The sequence below is a fragment of the Rhincodon typus genome, chromosome 5 (assembly GCF_021869965.1).
Source record: "Rhincodon typus isolate 14 chromosome 5, sRhiTyp1.1, whole genome shotgun sequence".
Lineage (NCBI taxonomy): Eukaryota > Metazoa > Chordata > Chondrichthyes > Orectolobiformes > Rhincodontidae > Rhincodon > Rhincodon typus.
Genome location: NC_063336.1, coordinates 86,115,218 through 86,134,283, shown reverse-complemented (window position 1 = coordinate 86,134,283; position 19,066 = coordinate 86,115,218).

Here is a 19,066-nt window from a genome sequence, read left to right as displayed (position 1 = left end):
TGTTTGTTCTTCTCCTCTTCTCTGGTGAATCTGATCCCGGTGAGGGTGTTGTTTGTTAGTTCGTGTGTCTCCTCTAGTTTGGTCCCTTTAATAATGACGAAGGTGTCGTCCACATAGCGTATCCATAGTTTGGTTGGATTAACGGAAGGGCCATACTTCCATGTCTCTGCATCACCGCTTCAGCTATTAGTCCGGAGATAGGTGATTCCATGGGTGTCCCGTTGATATGTTCATATATTTGGCTGTTAAAGGTGAAGCAAAGATGGGCAACAAAAAGACACGACCAATACTCACTTATCTCCATCTACATGGATAAGAAGAACCACCAATTCGATTGGGACAATACCAGGATCCTGGGACAGGCAAAGCAGAGAGAAGCACAGGAACTCCTAGAAGACTGGTACTCCATTAAGAAAGCCATCAATAAACACATAGACCCCATATATACTCCATTGGGAAGGAAAACCGGAAGTGAGGTTATCCAGCTCAACAGAGACCAGAGTTTAAATAACAGGTGGGAAAACACAACAGCGCTTCATCGGAGGCTGCACTGTTTTTTGTTACCCAGCAGGGCAATGAAATGTCTGCAGAACAATGAACCAGATCGGCGAGCCAACTGACCACAACATCCACAACCTGAGCTACAAATCTACTCTAAAAATCTTAGGATCCTACCTTTCATCATGTATTCATTGTCTTATTTGTCCTTCACTCTTACCTCGATTGAATTCCATTTGCCATTGATCAACCCATCTGAGCAGCCTGTCTATGTCCTCCTTTAACCTAAGGCTAACCTCTTCACTATTTTCTGCACCACCAATTTTTGCATCATCTGCAATTATAAATGTTTCTAGCAAGGAACATCTTTAAGACACTAGCAGGCTCAGCACTACAACAACATTTCTGTGCACGATGGTTGCCACACCAGAACCAAGGGCAATGGATTTGAATTAAATACCTCAACAGAATTGGTCCAGTTGTCCGAGAGTTGGCAAAGCAACAATGATTGAACATTGTCCATACAGTAGAAGAAGATGAACAAAAGAACTGCAGGAACCTTGTCTCACCATACAACCTTCATCCATTTAACGCTTCATTGGGATGAAGCTAATGAAGAACGTGGAGCAGTTTTGGTTCACAGACCACTCAAGTGCCAGAATCAAGGTCAACAATCCTCAAGAGAAAGACCAACCAATCTTCCAAGTCCAAAACAGATGTGTTCTGAAAGAACTGTTAAACCTCCAGACCATTTGAATTGGTGAAGTCAGCCACTTGGAGGGTAAAGGGATGTAATAAATGTGATATGATTTGATTGTTTGATTAGTTAACAAATGGGGAGGAAAATAGCTTTGTTATATAAAGTCATGATTTTGAAACAGTTCATGTTTGAGCTAAAGTGGACTTTGTCCAATCTGATGATGTCACACAGCCTTTGAGTGGAGCATCAGTTGGAGTCTGGCAAGTTCTCCCGATAGAGATACACATGTGTTCTCTGTTTTCTGTTAGTAAAAGTTAATGTAACCTAAACTAATTTAATTTAATAAACAACATCTTTTTATCTAAATGTTTGTTCTGCTGAGGCTATTTGTGGTCTATCCTCCAGTACAGATTACTGAATATCCCCTTAGGCTAGATTCTGCCTCCAAACTCAAGCCACCTGTGGTGGTACCCATGGTTAGGACCTGGATTGCATTCCCAGAGAGTGTGGTGGAGGCAGATTCAATGGAAGCATTCAAGAGGAGATTTGAATGTTATCTGAAATGGAAGAATGTACAGTTACAGGGAGAACACGCTGGCAATGACATTAGGTAAACTCAGAGAGCCAGTACAGACAGGATAGGCTGAATGACCTTCATGTTGTAACCAATCTATGGTTGTGCAATTTCCCAGGCTGCTAGTTTGTATAGTGCCATAAAGACTTACTTTTAAAATTATTTTTCAGGAAAATTTTTTGGTTCATGTTTCCCACATTCCATCTTTAACCATGCAGGATATGAGTTATGAAACTTGCAGAATTGGCTCAGAACCTCGCTAATAAGGCTAATGAAGAATTTTTAAAATATTTTAATTATGCATTTGTATTCAGAAAAAAATCACATTCTGTTTCCTGTTGTTGTGTAAAAAAATGGAATTTAGTGAAAAATATAAAATCTAATTTCAGTGATCCCAAAGGTGCAATCTTCGCTAATACATTCTTGGTAAATTTTTGTGTTCACCAAGTACTTAACACAGGAATTTTTACTTAAACATGCCATTGTGTCATGAAATTTTTTTAATGTAATTTGCTACAAAAATGGCACATGTAATAGTTTCAACTTTAAGCAACCAAGAAACCTAGTTGAAGGACAAATAACTGCAAATTACAAAAGAGAAGCAGTATATCATGAAATTACAGGTGATGTCAAGGTTGAATTTTAAGGCTTGCAATTGTAAGAAAAATCTCAGACAGAGGAGATACAGATAAAATGTAGAATGCTCCTTCAGATGCTTCAAAATCTGCATGAAGGGATTGAAAAGACACTTCCTATTATTAATTGCATCCAGCATTTTCATGGTCAACAAATAATTATCTCTCAGAGTCCTCTCCTGTCTCCTGAATCTATGAAATGTGTCTAAAAACATACTGGGCAACAGAAAGTCTACATTTCTGGACAAGTACCAATCATTCTGGAAGAAGAGGTCACCACAACATCCAACCACAGCTGAGTGTTTATGCTAAAGGAGATGTTGAGCTCCCGGTATCAGCACAGCTTTGATCAAAAAAGGTCTGCAAAACCTGATTGACATGAAAGCAATGAGAATAGCTGCCACATCAACATCATGGAAAGTACCACTGACCAGAAGCATAGCCAGGCAAGCCAAATCAACACTGAGAACGGTTGACATCAACATCAAGGTAGTAATCAATCAAGTGCAATACAAGGAGATCTGAGGTCAAAAGGAAAAGTCCCATGTCGATGTAAGATCTGTTATTAAGAGCTATACATTGAAAGTGGCAAAGGCTAGATTAACTTGATGGAAACAGAACATATTAATTGAATTACATAGAGGAAGGGCATTGAGTCTGCATCTGTTATTTTTAATAAAATTATTTCTATTTCTTGCTCTTTCTCGATATCTTTGCATATTCTTCTCCTGTGTTTAAATGCCTTGAAGTATTGCTAAAGTCGGAGGTAATGAAAAATTAAAAATACAAGAATGAGCTTTTTCAGACCATGTTTGAAAACGTGATAGAGATAAGGGAACTCGTACAGATCAAATTAGAATAAATGAGACAATAACAGCAGCTGAAAGGGAGTTAAACACAACTCAGTTCAACTGATTTCTAAATCTGTATGAATGTGAATGATTTGTAACACAGGTTTTGCCCCACCACTGAAAACTGAAAAGTATCACTCATACAGAATCTCTACCACTTGTATATAGACGTATCTTGCAATCTTATTGTGCTGTCAACAAGTATCTCAATAAGTATCTCGCATCAAATAGGTCTTAGAATACGTTAAATATGATTTATACATGTTACACAAGAAGATTTTCATTGTTGTCAGAGGCCAGTTTTTACTAACCCAGGAATGGGACCAATTCAATAACAATTTAATTCTGTTCATTTGCATCTCTTTGTATAACAAAGTGTTATGATTTCCAGCTAATGTTAATACTGGACAATTCAGATCCCAGAATGAAACCTGGCTTGCTAGATCCTGATTTTATTCTTTTTAAACTGTGGAGGTTACTGTGGTAGTCAGTCACTGAACACATTCACAACAGGCTGCCAGTACACTTTTACATAAAGAATAAAACACTTATTAAACAAGATTATCATGAACTATATTACACTTGCCAGAAGGTTGAATGAACTTTATTTTAGACATAAAGTTTCAAGTTCACACTATTCTTTTTATCCCAACAATATCCTGACAAACACCCAAACCTCATGTGAAGAGTTACCATTCTCTTCACACCAAGGCTCCTTGAACAGTCTCGGGCTGATACAGTTGGTGCCATCTTCCTTTCAATAAATTTCTCTGCAGTCGCAGGATGTGTTTTCCCTTTAGCTGTCCTGAGACACCTAAAACAAACTATAAACTAAATTAATTATGACTTTAACTTCAGAACAACTACATGACTTCCCTAAACCTATTGTGCAGTTGTCTTTCATCCTCTGGCACACACCACGATGACTCATTGACCTTGTAGATTATTTAGTTTCTCTATGACATTGGAATCCTGCCTTTGGAAATGGTGCAGTTCTTTTTAATAAAAGCACTAAACTGTTAATTCATCAGCTCCTCAAATCAAGGTTGTGAAATTCTTCTATACAAAACAGACTTCTTGGTAGCACAGCTCAAATTCTCAAATGAAATCTAAAAACAACTAACTTTCTGTTTTTAAAACACTAAGTACAAAATATAAAATGTACTTTACATTGATCTTATCCAAAACAGTATATTCCAGCTTCATTAAGATAAAAAAAAGTAACATTGTGCTGAAAAGTGTGAGGCAACTGCAAAAAGAGGAAATGCTGCCATCTCTAGAATCTCAACTGTCATACTGTCAGTCTCTGATTCTCCCACTATTGACATCTTGAGGAGCACCATTGGCCATAAGTTTAACCAAACCAACCATATCAGCACTCTAGCCACAATTGTAGATCAGCAATTGGGTATTATTTAATTACTAGGTCACCTCAAGGTTAATGGCAGCCAATAGATCATTTTTAGTTTCAAGTCAGGGGTTTGGTGAAATTTGTACCAGTGGTCTGGATGAGTGCAGTTGCAACAATGCTCAAGAATCTTGATATTATCCAGTGTTGGATAAGGCTGATGATACAAGAACTGATAAGATACTTTACAATGAATTGCCATGTAAACCAAATGATTCAGGTTGGTTGAGAGCTAAGGCGAATGAGATTGCAGAAAATCAATAATTAAATAAAGACAAAACATTCAGGATTGGCCAAGACAGAATTTGGTGCAGTCATGGTGTAGATCCTGCTAGGCGCACAAACAATTCCAAATGAGCAAAATGGATGAGGTTACACACTTGGCACAGAGACCCCTGTATATAAGTAGCCCAGGAAGTCCAGAAATGACTCCAGAGACAAACCATAGCAAAGAAGTGAGGGAAACTCACATCAGGAGATGTGGTGAAGACATTGAGAAGAGCACAAGCTGACTTGTTAAAGAGTCTCCTGGGTAATTATGTTTGAGTGTGTTGTGGATTCATGGAATCCCGAGGGAAGTGGTTGAGATATCTCAGTATTTCAATTATGATAGTGTACACACCAGTGTTTGTTAAGAAAGTCTTTTTTTTTGGTAAAGAGCTCTGAGCGACTCCATTGTTCTCTGTCCACCAGATAAGATGGGTAACCTCAGAATGAAGTGGTTCAGTAGGTTGCTTTTTCTATGGCCAGGTTCAAATCTATGCCCTTCATCATGTGCATACTTTGACGACAGAAACATTTGTAAGGATGTAACTTATACAGCTAAGGAAAATACTGATAAAATATTGTGAGGACACCAATTCTAAGTTCTCTTTCAAGTCATGAACCATAATAAATTGACCATATATCATTTTTCATCTCTGTTTAGGCAAAGTCTTGAAATTTCCTACTTAGTGCTCATAACCTAAACAACAGCAGCAGTTCAAAGAGTAGACCACCAATTGCTTGGGCCAACTAGACTTGGCAGTAAGTATAGCCTTATCAAAAATCTCCACACCCTGACAGAAATGCAAATAAAAACTAAAGCCTCTGCTCATCAGTAAGATAACCATTTGTTTCTCTGATAAAAATGGAGGTCAAGTGAATCCAGTTGTTTAATAAGGTAATTCATGGTGTAAGTGACCCAACAAAGACATATTTCATTAAGCACAACGTAAATATTTATTGGGTAGAGTTAGATGTTAGATGCAGTCAGAGATAACTGAAGCTACTGTTAGGAATGTGGAGAATATGTAGGAAATAACTACTGTAGTCAGATCCTTTTATATGCGGAAATTATTTTTTCAGTTATATGATAGCGCACGATGGTTAGCACTGTAGCCTCACATTACCAGGGACTTGGGTTCAATTCCCACCTCAGGCAACTGTCTGTGTGGAGTTTGCATATTCTCCCCGTGTCTGCATGGGTTTCCCCGGGGAGTCTGGTTTCCTCCCACAGTCCAAAGATATGCAGGTTAGGTTGATTGGCCATACTAAGTTGCCCACAGTGTCCAGGGATGTGGGGGCTAGGTGGATTAGCCATAAGAAATGCAGGGTTATAGGGAAAGGATGGGAGGGTGGGTTTGGGTGGAATGCACTTTGGAGGGTTGGTGTGGACCAAATGGGCCAAATGGCCTGCTTCCATACTGTAGGGATTCTATGATAAATGACAAAACTATTGAGGGTTGCATAGGATCTTGAGAAATTCAGCATGTCAGGTTGGTTCTGGGGGCTTGGATATAACTGAAGCACAAAATAGATACTTTACATCTGCTTTGCTACTGTTAGTTTCGTGATAGTGTTGAATATGATTCTAAAGAAGCAAATATAGAAATGGCATTTTCTCAGATCAAAATGTTCCAACTCCTTTGGGAAGCTGAATCTACTAGCGTTTACTCAAGAGTGTTGAATAAAGGAGGAGATGTATTATGTGATCCATTGGTTCAGCACCTTTAATATAATGAAATGTCACAAAACACAGCAGCATTATTAAACAAAATATGATATCATGGTGCATTAGGATATAGCTAAAAGATAGCTAAAAGCTTGGTCGAAGGATTCAATGAAGCTCTCTGTAAATCTAATCTGTAAATTCCTAATACTCCCTGTAGCTCCAGTGTAAAAATCTTAGCTCTACATTTGTCAATAATTTGCTCTTTTAAGTTTATAGAAATATTATGCCAACGGACTGAAAGAAAACAGGATTGAAGAAATAAAGGCTGTTTTATTTGGTTTAACAATAATTGACTGCAAAAAGAAAGTGCTATGTAATAACAGGAACGTAAAATGGTTAAGGGGAAAATATTGGGTATGGCAATGTGGGTCAACCACACATCAATTTATTTAAAGATTAATAAAATCTTATGCCAAGTTAAGCAATTGTGTTAGAAAGAAGTAGGGAATTTAGTTAGCTTAATAAGTAATATTCATGTATTTAATTTTCTTACTCCTGTTCAAGAAAGGTTGTTGGGTTGTATGAAACAAAATTTAAATGTGCAGGCAAGGCCGAAATGCTCAAATCAGACACACACAAATGTAGCTGAAGCAGAAATAATCTTCGATTTTCTCTGAAGTCAAAGTGTTGATGACCCACACCATGCTGAGCAAAGTACAACCAGACAAAGCTATGGGAATCTCAAAACTGTAAGAGTAGAACAGACTTTAGAAAGAAGATAGGGCAGCTCCTGGGAAGATAGGTTGAGTAGATAAGATGCACCCCTGCCATTTTGGAATGTGTGAAAAACAAGGTATTTGTTTAAACAGACTATTTCAGAATATGAGTAAAGTACTGTCTAAATGACTGACAATGGATAAATATCTGAGATTTCCTGCTGAGGGCAGATCTCTACTGTGAAGTTTCTCTGGGTGGTGTCCTCTCAACACATCGGCAAAATAAACAATTGTTAACCTGTACTGATTCTCCTACTTTGTGTAAGAATCTATCTTTAACAAATGCAATTCATCTTTTTAATTGAACTGTAGATAGATGTACATTTGCTCATTATTCCACCTTAAATGGAATTCTTTAATTCTTTTGTTATAATCATGTAATTGTCAAATGTGACAGTGGTTACCTACACCTAGCACTTAACAGCTTAAATACTGAGGTTGCATACAGTCCCAGTTAATATTCTCCAGGTAAAAAAAATGAAATTGAATTGCCTCAGAGTAGAAAACTAATGATTCCTTGCAGATCAATACTATTTCATAACCTGTTTATGTCTGTCAACTTATTTGCAAGGCTTTATTCTATGGTCTGCTTTATTGTTAAATCCATAACAAATCAGTAAAATCTACTCAAAATGCTGATACTATGACTTCATTGAGAGTTCTGAATTAAAATATCAGCAGTTACTTTTGTTTGATTACTGTTCCCTAAATATTCTCCAACTGATTCTTGATCCAGTTGCCTGACTCTTAGAAACAGAGATAATAAGAGCAAGAGTAAGCTATGAGATCCATTGAGCCTGTTCCCCCATTCATCATGGTTTTGGCTATTCTTCAATATTAAAGCCATTGTCCAAATCTCTTCATGTACTCCTTTAGCACCTTTAGCCTCTAAGAATCTATTTCCTTTTTAAATATATTCAGTGAGTTAGTCACTACAGCCTTCTGTGTTGGAGAATTCCACAGATTCACTTCTGAATGAACGAAATTCTCCTCATTGCAGTATGAAATGGCCTACTGCATATCCTGAGACCATAACATATTGTTCTGAATCTCCAAGTCGGGGAAACATAACTCCTGCATCCAGTCTGTCCAGTCCTCTCAGAATTTTAAACATTTCAATGAGTTCCCCTCTCATTCTTCCAAACTCCAGTAAATAAAGGTTCAGTCGACCCAACCTCTTCTCACCCAAGAAACCGTCATCCCAGCAATCAGTCTGGTGAACCTTTGCTGCTCTTCTCCACAGCAAGAACAGTAAAACCCCTGTTATCTAGTACACAAGTGGTACCCGGAATTCTCATGCAAAAATTTTCAAGGAAAATTTACCATTTTTATAAAGTTTTTTCAAAATGTCTATTTCAACTTGGTGTACCAATTTTCAAAGTGCATGTGTTCACCTGTAATGCAGTTGTTCTCCCAGATGCCACTAGCAGTGCTACCTGTCATTTACCTTCACATAGACACCATTACAATAGCAGCTAGGTGAATTTGTTACTGCGTTATATCCGAAATCTTTTACCCATCAATCTTCTCTGTCGCCTAAGAAGACTCCCATGTTAGGACTGAAGCAAAGACTTTAGTTTGACTTTGAAACACAAATTGGAAATGTGTGAAGCACTGGAAAAGGGTGAAAATCTCAGTGTGCTTATTCATGAATTAATGTTGGTTCATCAATGAACTATGGCATTGAAGCACGAAGTGGAAAGCCTAAAGAGATCCTTCTGAAATCTGGAGTGGTAAAAGCATTTAACAGGGTATTGGTGAGGCGACATCTGGAATATTGTGCGCAGTTTTAGTTTCTTTATCTGAGAAAGGATGTTCTGCCATAGAGAGAGTGCAGTGAAAGTTTATCAAATTGATTCCTGGGATGACAAGTCTGACATATGAGGAGAGTTGAGTTGGTTAGAGTTATATGTATTGGAATTTAGAAGATTGAAGGAGCATCTAATAGAAACCTATAATATTTGAACAGGACTAGACAGGTTAGTTGCACAAAGGATGTTTCCAATGGTAGGGGAGTCTAGACCAGTAATAGTTTAAGGATAACAGATAAACCTTGAAGAACTAAGATGTGGAGAGCCTATGGAATTCACTAGCACAGAAAGTGGCTAAGGCCAAAACATGATGCATTTTCAAGAAGGAGGTAGATATACCACTTGATGTGGGGGGGCAGGGAGTGAGATCGGGATATTGAACTCAATGTTCAGCCATATTGAATGGCAGAGCAAACTTGAGAGGTTGAATGGCTCACTCCTGCTCCTTTCTCTAATATTTCTATGTGAGGATGGAACCAGGTAAAGAGTGAAATTCTGCAAAGATTCTGGTGAAACCTATGGCCTATTGTCATGTTTAAAGAATGATAGTCTGACAAGGAAAATGTTTCTGAAGGATTTTGTGTGCATAAAAGCAAGCAAATAAAAACTGCACGGGGAAATCATGGAATTGGTTGGCTGTGCTATTACGGTAAATCTAGAGAAAATCATTTCTAACTCTCAACTTGATGAATGGCTCAATGTTGGCAAGGGTGCTCTTATTACAATAACATTAAATACAGAAGAAATTACAGACTGTGTTTTGAATCATGACAAGCCTCAAGGTCAAGGAGACGAAAGTGATGATGAGAGGGAGCAGGTTGAAAGAGTGTCATGGCGGACTGCTGCTGGGGATTTGAAAATGTCCTGAAAGATGTTCAGCAGTGAAACTGTTTTGCTGCACAAACAATAACACAGTTTCGCCTCCTGCATTCCTTATCTTTGCATGAGAAAAGGAAAGCATGCAAGCAAAGGATTCTAGGTGTTACGGAGAAAGGGAGGTTAAATGAAAGAAAATCCCTGATATTCACTTTATAAGTAACAAGCAACAATTTATTTATATAATCCTAACAGTGAACAAATTAACAGAAGTACTAACAAATTGAACAATTTCCACTAACTCCTAACTATTTCCTAACTGAACAAAATTCTACTGGTATGCTATTCCAAACACACAAGTCCCACCAATATAACCCAAGTAATAAAAAAAATGAAATTTAGTCTCTCAAAGTCCGTACAGTCTTCTGTTATGCTCTGCCTTCTCCACTGTCTCTCCAGTAATAAATGCCTGTCTTCTGCTGTTCTCAAGTCATAAATGCCTTTCTTCCACTGATCCTGTCTGTGAATTCTTCCATGAGGACTCTTAGCTAAAAGTGCCATGCTACGTTTTATGGATAGATGGTTTTTTTTAGAGAGAGCTTAGAGATTTCTGTGAGAGCTATCTTAGATGGTGGTTTGCTCTCACCCGACTTTCAAAAACCCTCTTCTATTATATCTTGGATGACATATCAATTTTCTTACAATAGCACTGGTCCGAGGTTGTCAAAACCATCAGATTTTAATTCAATTAGTTTTCAAACGCTAAGTGCTTGGTTTAAATTAATTGGCTGATTTAAGCTAGTTGCCAAAACATCAAAACAAGCCAAAGGTTTCCAATCACACAGCCAATTAATACATGTTTCAATTTCAGAACTGTCTGTACATCTTCAGCTACTTATAGACACACTTTTTTCTGTGTAAATCTCTAAGCTTAGAAAAGCTCTTTACCTCTTAAAGGAACCACACACTCTTTCCCCCTATCATTTTTACAAACAAATTCCAGCTTCCTGCCTTCCAATTCCTGAGTACTCCACACAATATTGTAACACCTCCACCCCTAAGAAAAAAAAACCATCATTATGAAAAGATGGCTTTTTTTTCTCTAAATCTTAATACCACCATCGCAAAATTCATAGGTCAGTAATCTAAAGTTACATACTTCATACTTATTCTGCATACATATATAACATTGGACTGGTAGTGTTCAATGTTGTATACATATTTTTCTTTTAAACCCATGATAACGCATTCACAATAACAGTTTTATGACCCGCAACATGTACAACCTGTAAATTACATGCTTGTAACATAAGACTCCAACAAAATAGTCTTGTATTCTTGTTCCTAAAGCTTTCCAAAGAGGTGAGAGGGTTTTGTAACATAAATATTAAAATATTGTAAGGCCAGTACCAAACTCAATAACTCTTTTTCAACTGGGGAATATTTTCTCTGGTAGATGTTGTGATTCTTTGAAAAATAACTGATTGGCCTTTCAATTCTGTAATCATCCTCCTGCATTAACATAGCTCCAACTCCTACATTGTTGACATCAATAGCAACTTTAAAGGGTTTCCAGAAATTTGGTGTGGCTAAAACTGGTCTGGTGGTTAACACGGCTTTTACATACTCAAATACCTCCTGGCATTGTTCTGTCCACTGAAATTTCGTGTTCTTCTTTAGAAAATCTGTTAGCATTGCCACCAATCTACTAAAGTTTGGTACAAACCTCTGGTAGAATCCACTCAGTCTCAAAAATCAAAGTACCTCTTTCTTTGAGGATGGTCTTGGAAATTCTTTGATGGCTTTCATTCACATTCCTCAGGGTCATCCTTCCATGTCCAATGTTGTGTCCCAAGAATGTCACTTCTGCCCTCATGAATTCAGATTTTGCTAAATTTATGACCAGTTTTGCCTTCTGTGGTCTTTCAAAGAGTTCTGCCAAATGTACCATGTGATCTTTCCATGAATGGCTAAAGATCAATAAGTCATCTATATAGACGGCACAACTGGTCAATCCTGCCACAAGTTGGTTCATAAGTCTTTGAAATGTGGCTGGTCCATTCTTCATTCCAAAGGGCATTACTTTAAATTGATATAGCCCATTTGGGATTACAGGTGCAGAAATTTCTCTCACTTTCTCCAACAATGATACCTGCCAGTAACCACGAAGTAAGGCCAACTTTGTGATGTAAGCGGCTTGTCTAACTTTTTCCACATAGCCCTCCAGCCAATTTAGTTATGGTGTTGACCTTCTGATCATCCACGTAGAATTGTAGAGCACCATCAGATTCGGGAACCAACCTGATCGGCAAACTCCACTCGCTTTGACTCGGTTCGATGATGTCTTCGTGGAACATTGCTTCCACTTCATTTTGCAACTGTGCCACTTTGACAGGATTAAGCCTGCAGGGGTATTGTCTTATCGGAATTGTACTTCAGCCTCATGCACTGTAATATTAGTCTCCCCATTCTATTCCTACATATGTCCTCATATTGCTACAAACAAGCCTTTCAATTTGGTTTTCTCTTCCTGAGACAGATAGCTCGTTATTCTATCCCATTCTCCAAAGACTTCCTCATTACTTAACTTATTTTGAGGCACATCAAAATCCAAATAATCTGGATTTGATTACTCACTCCGAGGGGCAGTAACTAATACCTGTTTCTCCAGTTCCCTGTCCCTGTCATAGTAAGGTTTCAGCATATTCACATGCCATACACAATCAATTTTTTTCCTATCTGGCATCTTTACCAGATAATTCACCTGACTCAACTTCTTCTTAATTTGATAGGGACCACTAAATCTCGCTTTGAAGGGACCTCCTACCACTGGTAACAGCACCAATACTTTCTCCCCATGTGCAAAATCCGAATTTTAGATTTTTTATCTGCTTCTTGCTTCATTAGATGCTGTGTCATCTTCAGATGTTGTCTAATTAATTCACCTACTCTATTTAATCTTTCTCTCACCTCAGATATTTAATCTAACTGTGAGATCTCTGACTTCAGAACCTATCAACTTTCCTTAATTAATTTTAAAGACCATCTTACTTCATGTCCGAATATCAATTCAAACTGTGCCGACTCATTTGGAGCATCTCTAACAGCAAACAATATAAGTGGGGTATCTTTATCCCAATCATTTGGGTAATCCTGGCAATAAGCCCTCAGCATGGTCTTTAGGTTCTGATGCCACCTTTCCAATGGTCCCTGGGATTCAGGATGGTATGCACCTGATTTAAAGTGTTTGATGCCTAAACTATCCATGACCTCCTTAAATAGTTTAGCAGTAAAATTGGACCCTTGGTCTGACTGAAACTTCCTGGGTAGTCCATAATGAATAAAGAAAGCAGCCAACGCCTCCACAGCGTTTTTGCCTTAACATTCCATAATGGACTTGCCTCCGGAAATCTGGTAGACACATCCGTTATGGTTATCAAATACTGGTTCCTACTTTTGGTTTTAGGGAGGGGACCTATACAATCAATCATAACCTGTGTGAAAGGTTCTTCAAAATTGGCATCAAACGCACTGGTTTTATTACTGCCTGTGGCTTTCCTAGCATTTGACATGTATGACAAGTACAGTAAAATTCAACCACATCCTTATGTAATCCAGGCCAATACAAATGCTTTTGTATCTTAGCATGAGTCTTCCTCACTCCTAGATAACCTCCTATAGGTAATTTGTGTGTTACCCGCAATACTTCCTCTCTGTATGCTACCAGCAAAACAATTTGGTGCACTTCCACCCATTTCTCCTCTGCACTAACCTGCTGTGATTTCCATTTTCATCTTAGGATTCTATCCTTAAGATAATAACATTCAGGAATACATTCTGATTCCTTTCCAAGTAGGCTTTATGACATAAATCTTTTATTATCTCATCTTGTTGCTGTAACTCCATTAATCTTTCAGAACTAAACATCTCTGCCTGATCCTCTATTTGTTCAGGTTTTTCCTTTGCCAGTTCATCAAACAGGCTGTCAGCTAGCTGGACCTCAACTCCTTCGTCTCTCTCTTTGGTTTTTCCTCTTACCTTAGCCTATGATTATAGGATCTTGTCACTATACAGTCTGAAAAAAATTCCAGGGTATTTTTCTTTTAACTCCTCAGTTCCCTGGCTTTACTTCGGCTTCTCCACTCCCACTTTTGATCCTGCTAGGTTGTTCCAAGAACAAACTGTATTCCTGAAATAGACACTCTTTCAGTCACTCCCACTGTCATTTTCCCAGTCTTGATTAGACTTTCCAACCTGATCCCACACAGGGGAACACTAAATCTCTCTCCAATTATTCCACAGATTATCACTCTCTTGGGTAACATTTCTGAAGGAGTGCAAATACTTTCATCTCTTACTTTTAGAGACTGACTAGCTCTTGTATCTCTCAATATTTTAACTTCTTTACCTTGTCCCCCTAGGCACATGGAGGATAGTAAATGTAGGATATGCAGGGTAGGTTGATCTTAGTAGGATAATAGGTCGGCACAACATCATGGGCCGAAGGGCCTGTACTGTGCTGTACTGTTCTACGTTCTATGTTCTTCCTGATTAAACCTTACCCTCAGAGGTGAAGTCTTTGAAGAGAGCGGGCACTATCTTACTACACAGCCTGTGACTGGGCTGTGCACTCTCGTGCAGCTCCTCAACTTCTCTTGGGATTTCCTCCACTACCTCAACTAATCCCATTGGTTTAGCCTCTTTTACCACATCCCTTTTCCCAGCACCTCCCTTAAACCATGGGACTGTGACTATGTGTCCCACTCCATTACAGTGAAAACATCTGAGGCCTTTCACCTTCTTTTCACCCTCTTGGGTTTCTTTTTTCACCTGTGGTAAACTATTCCCAGTGTGATCCATTTTTTGCTATTCATTGAAGGATCTCCCTTAATCTCAACTTCTATCCCTCACAGAATTAAATTACTGTCGGAAGCCAAATTTCCATTTATGCGTATTCATCCGCCATCTCAGCAGCCCTTCTCTCGGTTTGAACTTTCTGTTTCTCAACATGAGCTCTTATCATTTCTGGAAGTGAATTTTTTAAACTCCTCCAGCAGAACAATTTCTCTAAGATCCTCAAATGTCTTTTCTATCTTTAATGCTCTCACGCATCTATCGAAATTACTACATTTAATTCTTTCAAACTCAACATAAGTCTGACCTGGTTCCTTCCTTATATTTCTGAAGCGTTGTCTATATACTTCTGGTACTAACTCGTAGGCACTCAAAATAGCCTTTTTTGACTCCTTCATAGACTCCTGACATGTGCTCTGACAGTGCTGCAAACACTTCCCTAACCCTGCCTACCAACTTGGTCTGAATTAACATTACACACACAGTCTCTGGAATTTATCTGCCTGGCCAATTTCTAAAAGGAAATAAAAAAGGCATCATTTTCATCAAATATTGGTAATCATTGGACATGTTTGTATATATCCCTTCCAGGCTGTTGGCTACGATGAGTTTGTTCATCCTCACTTCTATCTTGTACTTTTCCTACTGCCATTTGAAATCTTTTTGCTTCTGGTTCCAACTTTATCTTTTCCAACTCAAACATTCTTCTCCTTTCTCCCTTTCTCTCTCTCTTTCTTTTTCCCTCTTTTCTCTCTCTCTTTTTGGTTTTCTTCTGCTAGTAATCTTTGCATGAGAAAAGGAAAGCATGCAAGCAAAGAATTCTATGTGTTACAGAGAAGGAGAGGTTAAATGAAAGAAAATCCCTGATATTCATTTCAGAAGTAACCAGTAACAATTTATTTTCTAACCTTAACAGTTAACAAATCAACAGAACTACTAACAAACCAAACAATTTCACCTAACTCCTAGCTCTTCCCCCACTGAACAAAATTCTACCGGTATGCTATTCCAATAACACAAGTCCCACCTATATAACCCAAGTAATAAAAAAAACTTAGTCTCTCAAAGTCCGCACAGACTATGTCTTCTGGAATGCTCTGCCTTCTCCACTTATCTCTCCAGTCATAAATGCCTGTCTTCTGCTGTTCTCAAGTCATAAATGCCTTTCTTCCACTGATCCTGCTGTCAGAGATGTTTTGTCTGTGAATTCTTCCAAGAGGACTCTTAGCTAGAAGTGCCATGCTAGTTTTTATGCATAGATGGTGTTTTTTTTACAGAGAGCTTAGAGATTTCTGTGAGAGTTATCTGTTTATTTCTCAGATGGTAGTTTGCTCTCACCTGACTTTGAAAAACCCTCTTCTTATATATCTTGGATGACATATCAATTTTCTTACAATGGCATTGGTCCGAGGTTGTCAAAACCATCAGATTTAAATTTAATAGGTTTTCAATTGCTAAGCGCTTGGTTTAAATTAATTGGCTGTTTCAAGCTAGTTACCAAAACATCAAAACAAGTTGAAGGTTTCCAAACACACTACCAATTGATATGTTTCAATTTCAGAAACGTCTGTACATTTTCAACTACTCACAGACTTTTTTGTCTGTGTAAATCTCTAAGCTTAAAAAAGCACTTTACCTCTTAAAGGAACCATGCACCATTTCTCCCTGTCATTTTTATAAACAAATTCTAAATTTTTGCCTTCTATTTCATGAGTACTCTATGCAACTTTGTAACGTAGGTAATCCAAGATGAAGGATTGAAAAAAAATGTGACTGTACAAGCTGCTTCTTTTTTGAGGTATTTTCAGTGTTGAAGCTGATTTCCCTAAATGTTTGGAGCAGTAATTACTGTTTTATAAGCTGTTGCATTGTTTTGGAACTTTGGGAAAAAAGAGATCAAGACAACAGCACTTTATAAAAGGAGGAAGAGAGAGACAGAGCAGATACCACATGGGACGTGTAATAACAAGCAGTAAACCTGCACAGCTGTGTGACCCAGCATTAAATCTGAACAGCTGACTGCCTTTGCTGTTTTGTAACAAGACCTCTAGACTTTGGAGTTTGTTTGAAGAAAAATAAAGAAACAGTGAAATTCACAGCTGACATTGGAGAAACCTGCATGGGGAGCTCACAGCAGGGGAGCAGCTAAGTGGCTTATGTTTTGACATCTACATTGGTTAGGCCACTTTTGGAATTCTGCATCAATTCTGGTCTCCCTGTTACAGGAAGGATATTGTGAAACTTGAAAGGGTTCAGAAAAGATTTACAAGGATGTTGCCAGGGTTGAAGGGTTTGAGCTGTATGGAGAGTCCGAATAGGCTATTTTCCTTGGAGCGTTGAGGCTGAGAGGTAACCTTATAGAAGTTTATAAAATCATGATGGGCATAGATAGGGTGAATAGCCAATGTCTTTTCCCTGGGATAGCAGTGTCCAAAACTAGAAGGCATAGGTTTAAGGTGAGAGGGGAAAGATTTAAAAGGGACCTAACGGGCAAATTTTTCATGCAGAGGGTGGTGTGTGTATGGAATGAATTGCCAGAGAAAGTGGTGGAGGCTGGTTCAATTACAACATTTAAAAAACCTCTGGATGGCTATATGAATAGGAAGGGTTTAGAGAGATATGGACCAAATGCTGGCAAATGGGATTAGATTAATTTAAGATATCAGCATGGACGAGTTGGACTGAAGTTTCACAGCTCTATGACTCTAAGCAGGCAAATATAAGTAATTTATTTGGGAGGGTTACTAGTACTATCTTTAGCCTCTGGCCACAAAGGGACTTAAGGGTACTTGTGCATGAAACACAGAAAGCTAGCATACAGGTGCAGTGGATAATCAGTAAGGCTAATGGAATGTTGGCCCTTATTTCAAGGGGGTTGGATTATAGGAATAGGGAAGACTTACTGAAACTGTACAATATGCTGGTAAGACTATATCTGGGGTACTGTGAGAAGTTTTGGTCTCCATTTTTATGGAAAAATATCATCACATTGTAGGCAATTCAGAGAAGGTTTACTAACATACTCTCCGGTACGGAAGGATTGTCTTATGGTCAAACGTTAAACTGTAGGAACTCTACTCATTGGAATTTACATGAACGAGAGATGATCTCATTGAAACAGGTAGGATTTTTAAGAGGCTTGACAGGTAGCACACAGGGCAGTGGTCCCTATCACCTGAAAGTGGTGGTGCTTGGACCCACCAGTAGTTAGAAGATGCTCAGGTGTATGGTGGAATCCTGTCTACGCGTACCTCAGCTCGGTCACATTTCACATTAGCCCTCGGGTCCTAAACATCTCTCAGGAGCCTGTACCCCTCAACCTGAGCTGACTTTTGGGAATGCTTTCCATGTACTTTTGCGTCATATAGAGTTGCTTTTTTGTGCAGCCTGCTGCAGCACACCATTCACTTTGACTCATTTGTCCTCTGCCTGGACATGCCTAAGATCCTGAGTGGAGAGCTCCTTATGTCAGTGTCCTCTCCTGTTCCATTGGGGTCCTGGAGTGGAGGATGTTGCAGGCAACAGTCCCATGCAACCACAGATTGCAGCAATTCATGAACTCCCAGCCTGTTTATTTTGCCATGCTGTGGAGTATATGAATCATATACATATTAGTTGTGGGCATTTGCATTCCCTTTTATTTATTTGAAAAATCTTTTGTTATGTTTTTGGTTGCACAGCAACTCCATGCCCCTGATCTTTGGGCATCTGGTATGGAGGGATGTAGGCAAGTCAGAGGACCTCGTCATGGACCCACTCCTGGACCTGGCCTAGGTGGCTATTAACAGGTCCAGACAGTGGGGTGCAGAAGGGATTTTCTGCTGACTGCCTGCTCCTCTTCTGCAGCTACATGTGTGTCCGGGTGTCCTTGGAGAGGGAGCATGCGGTGTCCACCAATCCTCTTAATGCTTTTATAGAGGTGGGCACCATTAGAGGTAGAGTACTTTATTTCCACCTCCAATCCTTCCCACTCCCTCTAACCTTCTGATAGTTTACATTTCCTGTAAATATTCAATTGGCCACGTGTGATTTACTGGTAGTGGTTAGAGGTTAAAAATAAAGTCACGGTGATTTGGTGATAGGTAAAAAAAAATCACAACCATGGAAAGTCTAAGACCAGAGGGTTTTTAGTCTCAGATTAAAGATTAGATTTAGATTTATTGTCACATGTATATGAAAATACAGTGGTGTGTTTTTCATGTGTTACATG